The sequence below is a fragment of the Rhamphochromis longiceps genome, linkage group LG15, assembly GCF_057381845.1.
Source record: "Rhamphochromis longiceps isolate RC_006_pf linkage group LG15, R_longiceps_female_GT1.1, whole genome shotgun sequence".
Lineage (NCBI taxonomy): Eukaryota > Metazoa > Chordata > Actinopteri > Cichliformes > Cichlidae > Rhamphochromis > Rhamphochromis longiceps.
In genome coordinates, this window is record NC_140571.1 from 17,342,970 (window position 1) to 17,350,865 (window position 7,896).

The window sequence follows — 7,896 nt, forward strand, 5'->3', positions numbered from 1 at the left end:
CTCGTCTGCACTGATTTTTCCAATTAAATAGGGTCATTTACACCTCACTAATTTACAAGGCAAAGTGAGGTGTGTTCAGCAAGCACGGGACTAAAGGTTACTTGCACCAAACTCTTTTAGTGCTCAGCAAAGTCAAAAAAAGTATATATTTGGAAATGATGAATCATTTACATGTCAGTAAGTCATTACATGTCAGCTTCTGATCAATAGCACCTTGTTTCAAAGCTTGTGCGGTTTAGGAAAATTATTTACATATTCATTTTTGTGTGTGTGTCAAGTTAGATCATGTAGAAATGTCTGTTGGATGAAGGATGAGCAGCTCATAGCTGTTTCCATCAATTTTTTATGTTTATACATTTGGCTGAGCAGCACTCACGTGAGGGGAATTTTATTTTGCCAAGTGAAGGTGACCTCAGGGAAGAGCTGAAAGATTCTTCTTGTCTGTGTTTTTTTTCTGTTGGAGTCTTGTCTCATAACGCGGCTAACTCGTGCTTGGGCACAGGGGGTGGAAACAAACGAAGGGCTTCCCATGTGAAAGTGGTTCCCTTACAGACCAGCAAGAGCCTTTGTCCTAATTAGCAGGAATGAGTTACGGCTGGAAAAGCTGAGCTCAGGCAGGAGATGGGGCTGAGATGGAGCAGCAGCAGTAGCCATACTGCCGTGCAACAACTGTTTCAGCACTGAGACTGTTGACCTGCTTGCCAGCAGGGCTCCCTGCATCTACTGATTGAAAACAGCAAGGCTCAAAGGCTTACACTGGACATGAAGGTGAGATTTTAATTCACTGGTTGACAGAATCACAAAAACATATTGTGGGAACATGCACTGTTAAAATGCAGCTAACAGCAGCTTTTGTGAGACAGGTAAAACTCCAGTGGGTTCAGGCCAGGGTAAAGTGCACTTCTGGGATCGCTTACCAACCCCTTCAGTAGCTGATCCAGGAACTGGAGTCTGGAGATGATGTAAGACCCACTAAACAACAAAGACTCACTTGTGCCACTGTGCCACGCATTGCCTCAGAGTGCACTCCAGATGCACTGTGCTTTATGTGGGTTTATGTTTCAGGAAGAAATACCTGCAAAAAGGTTTGGCGTTATACATTAACAACCATCCTGACTGTTTAATTTGTAATACAGAACTGCAGACTAGCCTTTGCCTCCCCACCAATTGGCAATCTACAGGGATGAAAAATGAAGCCAGAATCTGCAGTTCCTTTAGTGGCCACATGAGGTCCTCTTCACAAGGAGTTGATATATGAAGAAATAAAAACAAAACAAGCGAGCAAATAAAGTAAGAAAGGGGGAAAAAAGTGAGAAAAAAAAACATGTTGATAGCCTGCTAAACTTCTGTGGCCAATTTTTGAGATATTTATGAGAACCATAAATATTTTTTTACTGACTTGGTAGCAACTGTGAACACAACAATTGCTTATTATCGCCTCATAAAGTTGATATACTAGGCATTTTCACAAATTGTTGCCTATTTACAAGGAAATGCATAAAGCAACTTTACCTTGTAGATGGATTTCTTCCGATTTAAGTCTCCACTAACTTCATTATATTTTTTAAGTAGCTGATAACCTCATCTGCTTCTCGTCATTAGCACCAAACGACAACATCGGCTTATCTGAGATTTTGCTTGCTGTTATTACATCATCTCAACATGCTAAAGAAGATTATTAATACCCATAAGTAATCCAAAAGGATCAGGAACAAAAGGTAAAAAGCAAAACAAAACAAAAAACATCCTTATCATTTCAACATAGCAGACTCATTCCATTCATTATGAAACTGGTTAATTGATGGTGATCTAAAGAATAACTTACCTCTCAGATTTTCTGCTTCTTCAGTGTGTTTATAGAGTTAAAGTGTATTTTAGAGTTAGTGTAGTGTAGAGTCCATCTATACATCTGATTTAAGGTTGGATGGGGGCCGATACCTGTCCCAGCTGTCACGAGGCAAAAGGATGAGTAGACCCTGGACAGGTTTTCAGTCTACTGCACAGCAAAGGCAGACTGATTTTGATTTTCCAGGAGCAAGGCAATTTGGGAATGACTGGTTAGGATTCCAAAGGTAGTAGGTGTTGTCAGAAGGTGGACAGGCAGGCAAGTATTCAGCAATTCCTTACCAGACAATGCAGGAGAAAATGGAGAAAATTTGAGGAGACTGCACCCTTCTGTCGATGAAAGACGTCTTTGCAACCAATAAACAACAATCTGGCAGCGATTGGGAACATCAGCTGGTCCTTAAATACTGTCACTGATGGCCTGATGAGAATCAGGTGTGTAGGCTGAAACCAGGGGGCTCAATCAGCAGGTGGAGTCTGAGGCAGGACTTGCACATCCTCAATGAAGGCCAAAACATTAGTGAAGAGAACAGAGGAATCCTAACCATCCCAGGACAATCACAGGAACCAGTTTGAGTTCATCTGAACTTTGTAACGTGTTATGTTAACCTGTTGGAAGCAGCCATACTTTACGGTCCAATAGTAAGGGGCTCACATCATTATTATTATTAGATCACCACCAGCAGCCTAAATCATTGATACCAGGCAGGATGGATCCATGATTGTTGTTTGTGCCAAATTCTGACCCTGTCTTTAGAATGTCACAGCACAAATGTACTCATCAGACCAGGCAATGTTTATCTGTGTGTGACCCGGTATGGTCTTCTGCTGCTGCAGCCCATATTTGTAATGAGGGGTTGTTTGAGTTACTGGGTTACTCCGATGACTTCCTGTTCCATCAAGTTGTTTTGTTTTGTTTTTTGCTGAGAGAACTGCCACTCACTGGATGTTTTTATGCTGCATTCAAAGTCAGGCAAATCACCTTTGCCCCCCCCTATTCTGGTGCTCAGTTTGAATCTCAGCAGGTCACCTTGATCTTGTCTACTGAGCTGCTGCCATAGTTTATTCAATTAGATATTAAAGTGGGGCAGACAGATGGCCCATTAATCATCTGTTATTTTGTTTTTTGAATAATGTAGAATGATGACTTTTCTTCATGTGGAAACCATTAGGCCTACTATAATATTTGTTCTGTAGTAGTTTGCTCTGAAAATTACATAAATAATCTTACAAAAAAACATCTATTACAATCCTGATCTGTTTCAGATGATTACAAATTCAGGTTATCCCAGTATTGATGCATAGTGATGAAGAATGGATTCTCTTTGCATGTGAAAGCACATGTGCCACTAGAACACTGTGTAATTTATGGAGGCATTTTATCCAGGTGTTCTATTGAGAAAATGTAATAAAATAAAAATCTAATAAAAATAATGAAGGCTCTACACTGAATTCTCCCCTTTTTTCCACAGTAATCATCATATGACCAACTCTGAAAACTGAAAACATCTTAAAGATCTAACCTTCTCATGTCCCCATTTTATTGTTTTTTCCATTAATTTCCAGGTATGTCTGTCTGTTAATTTTGTGATTTTAATGAGTCATCCACATACTTTAGGGGATTAGTAAAGGGCAGGGAATTTCACATGGGAAGCGGACAGTGATGTGTTTTTCCATCTCACGTGCAGGACGTCCAGGAAATGTCTGGCTGCAGCTGGAGTCACAACACAGAGCAGCCCGTGGCCTCTCTACTCTGCAGGATCCTGATCAGGGTCGTGACTGTTTCTCTTTGCACAGTAAAGAGGGTCTTAAATGCTTAAATAGAGCTTTTTGCATTATTTTAATTTGGTATTGGCTACACACTTTTTCAAACTGAAGTGCTTTATAAATGATCACTGCTTATTAAATTAATTGGTTCATCAAAGCTTCAGTAGGCAGCTGAGATACAAATGATTTTTTTTCCAATGAAAGTCAGCAAAAAACACTTTACAGTCAAAGTGTTTTTCAAATCTGACAGCCTTCCATGAAACAGATCAGAAAAGTTCAACATTAAATAAAATAATTTTAATAAGATATATTTTTAAGTTACTTTATCTTCTAATAATCACCTCTTTGGCGATTGGGAAACTTGCAATATCTCAAACATGTTGAAAGGACACTCTTGCTACTGTTCTAAGCTGCAGGTCAGTGGTGATCTATTTTTGATAATGTCAGGATATTATTGCAGTTAATTAAAACTGCTGTGGCCTTGTTGCAGTCTGAAGGGAGAGTATTTGTTCTGTCTTCAGAGGTGCAATGTAGTTTAAATACACAACACTGCTATAGTGGTTACAGAGATATTCCAATGGGAGCACAAGAACAACAGTGAGCCCCTTTTATCTGCTTGTTTTTCTTCCTGTAAACGACTTAAGGCTTATTAAACATAAGGTGAGCAAAACTGAGCGAAGCTGCAGTTCAAAATAAAATACATGGAATGGGAGCCCAAATAATAAATATCACAGTGAAGCAACGTTTTCTTTTCCTAGAGTGTTTGTGGCCTTTGGATTATTGTTTTGATTTCACAGCTTGGTGATATTATGGTGTGAAGGAAAGCTGCATTTTCAAGATACCTGGACCATAATGTTTTCTCTTGTTTTTAAACGATTGTGAAGCACTTTGGTCAACTCTGTTTTTTAAATGTGCTATACAAACAAATTTTGAATTGAATTGAACAGTATGCTCTGATATTGACATGAGGGAAAGTACTGGTACTGGTTTTCAAAAATTTATTTGATGTGCAGAGCTCCAGTAACCATAGAGAGATAAAGCTGATGAGCCACACCACGAAGATATAGGAAAGCAGTGTGTCTTTGTGCTTAGAAAGAGCACTACAGATTTGATGCTTGCTTTGAGAGTGTTGATGGAGAAGGATCTAGAGAAAGAACCTAGTGCAGTGCCACGAGAGGAGCTGTGGAACTAAATGAAGAAGTCAGGAGTGGCAGAGAAGTATGTAAGGGTGGTGCAGGACATGTATGAAGATAGCGAGACAGAGGTGAGTGTGCAGTAGGAGTGACAGATGGGTTCAAGGTGGGGGCGGGATTACATCAGAGATCGGCATTTAGCCCCTTTTGCAGTGGTGATGGATGGGCTGGCAGTTGAGGTCAAGCAGGAGTCTCTGTGGACAATGATGTTTGCAGAAAATTGTGATCTGTAGTGAGATGGAAGGTTTACGAGAGGTATGCTCTGGAAGTAAGAGAAATGACAGTCAGTAGAACCAAAACAAAACACGTGTGTGTGAAAGAGTGGGAGGTACGTGGAAAGCATCTGAGCAATCATGTTAAAAAGTATGTTATGTTAAACACAAAATGACAGAAAGCAGCACAGCTGCTGCAGACAAAGCAGCAGAATGAGTTAATGTAAGAGGAAATGTGCCATATGTAAGTATCTAAAAGTGCTGTGCAAATATGTGAATGGTTAGAAGAGAAGGCCGAAACTAATTTTGTTTCTTTTGCTAAAACTGCATTTAACAAAAAAAAAAAAAAAAATACCAGACACACTTCGTAGGTAAATTCCAGTGCCGCTCGAGTGGCTAAGACAACAAAGGAACTTTCTAAAAACACTTTAACCCCAGTAGTCTGGAAGCATCATCCGTGAGAGTCCTTTCATCTATGAGGGTTACTACCCAGCAGGTCATTAGACATTATTAGGCAGCTTGCAGAGTGACTGAGTCCAAGCGGTCATCAGCTGTTGATCAGTTAAATGCACCCAGTGGACTGTGGAGATGTAATGATGAGCAGTGTTCTTCTTTAAGACCTTTGACCTCTGAAGAAGGACAGAGTGACCCAAGTACCACTGATATACACGGAGTGGTTTGACTGTCTTTGTTGTTTTTAAGAAGCTAATGTTTAGATTAAATGAACTATACTTATAAAGCACCTTTTAAACCTTTGTGACTCCAAAGTACTTTACAAAGCACTCTCATTACTTCAGGTTTAATAACTTGGCCAAGAACACTTTGGTCCATCACAGAACCAGGGATTAGCCAACTGAAGAAGAAGGCTTTCAGGAGCAAGTGAAGGAGGAGATGAAAGCAGCACAGCGGGAGGTGAAACGCTGCCTGAGGGAAGCAAAGGACACCTACAGGAGGAAGGTGGAGCAGAAGTTGGAGAGGAACAATATGAGGGAGGTCTGGAATGGTGTGAAAACCATCACAGGCCACAACACCAAGAAAAGCACAGTGGGGGGGACTGTGGAGAAGGCAAACGAACTCAACAACTTCTTCAACAGGTTTGACCAGCCCACAACCCCCCCACCCTCACCCTCACCTTCACTACAGAGTCCTCTCCCCACTCTCCTGCCTCCCTCGCTTCCCCCCCTTCCTGACACCATGACACCCCCCTCCTCCAATCCCTCTCTCAGCAGCAAGACATCTCCCCCCCTCCCCTCCTCCCAAACATCTCCCAGTGTCACAGTGGATCAGGTCAGGAGGCAACTGAGGAAGCTTCGCCCCAGAAAGGCAGCAGGCCCAGACAAGGTGTGTCCTAGGATGCTAAAGGCGTGTGCTGCTGAACTTGGGGAGCCGCTACAACGAGTCTTCAACCTCAGTCTGCGACTGGGGAGAGTGCCCGCCCTATGGAAGACATCCTGCATCGTCCCGGTCCCCAAAAAGAACCGGCCCAATGAGCTGAATGACTTCCGACCGGTGGCACTGACGTCACATCTTATGAAGACTCTAGAGCGGCTCTTCCTCAACTTCCTCCGACCACAGGTACAACATGCCCAGGACCCACTACAGTTTGCATACAAGGCGGGTGTCGGAGTGGAGGATGCCATCCTGTACCTCCTACACAGAGCCCACTCACACCTGGATGGGGGAAAAGGCACGGTCAGGATACTGTTTCTTGACTTTTCCAGTGCCTTTAATACCATCCGGCCCTGTATGCTTCAGGAAAAACTGAACAGGATGGAGGTGGACCCCTGCCTGGTGGCTTGGATCTCCGACTACCTCACCGACAGACCACAGTACGTCAGGCTGAAGGACATCACGTCTGACACTGTGGTCAGCAGCACAGGAGCACCACAGGGAACTGTGCTGTCCCCTCTTCTCTTCACCCTGTACACCTCTGACTTCTGCTACATCTCTGAATTATGCCATATTCAGAAATTTGCAGATGACACGGCCATCATGGGGTGTATCTGGGATGATCAGGAAGAGGAGTACAGAAGTCTGGTGAGGAACTTTGTCGCATGGAGTCACACAAACCACCTGCAACTCAACACCTCAAAGACTAAGGAACTGGTTGTGGACTTCGGGAGGTCCAGAGAAGGTCCACTGCCGGTTCAGATAGAGGGGGGGGAGGTGGAGGTGGTCAACAAGTACAAGTACCTCGGGCTGTGGGTGGACAATAAACTGGACTGGTCATGCAACACAGAGCACCTGTATAAAAAAGCCCAAAGCCGACTGTACTTCCTCAGGAGGCTGAGGTCTTTTAACATCTGCAGGAAGCTCCTGAGGATGTTTTACCAGTCGGTGGTTGCTGGAGTACTTTTCTATGCTGTGGTGTGCTGGGGGAGCAGCACAGCAAAGAGGGACTCATCCAGGCTGGAGAAACTGATCAGGAAGGCTAGCTCTGTGGTCGGCATGAAGCTGGACACTCTGGTGACAGTGGCAGAGAAAAGGACATTAAAGAAACTGATGGACATTATGAACAATGCTGGGCATCCTCTGCACACGGCCATAAACAATCAGAAGAGTCTGTTCAGTGACAGGTTGCTTCTCCCCAAGACAAGAACTAACAGACTTAAAAACTCCTTTGTCCCACACGCCATCAAACTGTTTAACTCCTCTCTGGAGGGGAGAGGGAGGGGAAACAGGAGGACAAAGGAGGGGGGGAACAACTAAGCTGTAGTGCCTCTTCACCTCACTGTACAATACCTTGTGCAATACTTTTTGTAAATAGTCAACAGTGCAATAGACTCAATACTTGAAATGTGCAATTCACTTGTATTTTTATTTTTTATTCCTATTTATTCTATTTATCCCCTTTGTATATTTTATTTATATTTGTCTCT

The 7,896-nt window shown here is 42.8% G+C and overlaps 1 long non-coding RNA gene across 1 annotated transcript; it reads left to right on the forward strand.

Moving 5' to 3' along the window:
- The first annotated feature begins 903 nt into the window (after positions 1-903).
- LOC146652482 (uncharacterized) lies at positions 904-3,563 on the forward strand. Its single transcript, XR_014907713.1, has 3 exons — positions 904-962; positions 3,318-3,411; positions 3,534-3,563. It is a non-coding gene; the product is annotated as an uncharacterized LOC146652482 (long non-coding RNA).
- Positions 3,564-7,896: the final 4,333 nt, after the last annotated feature.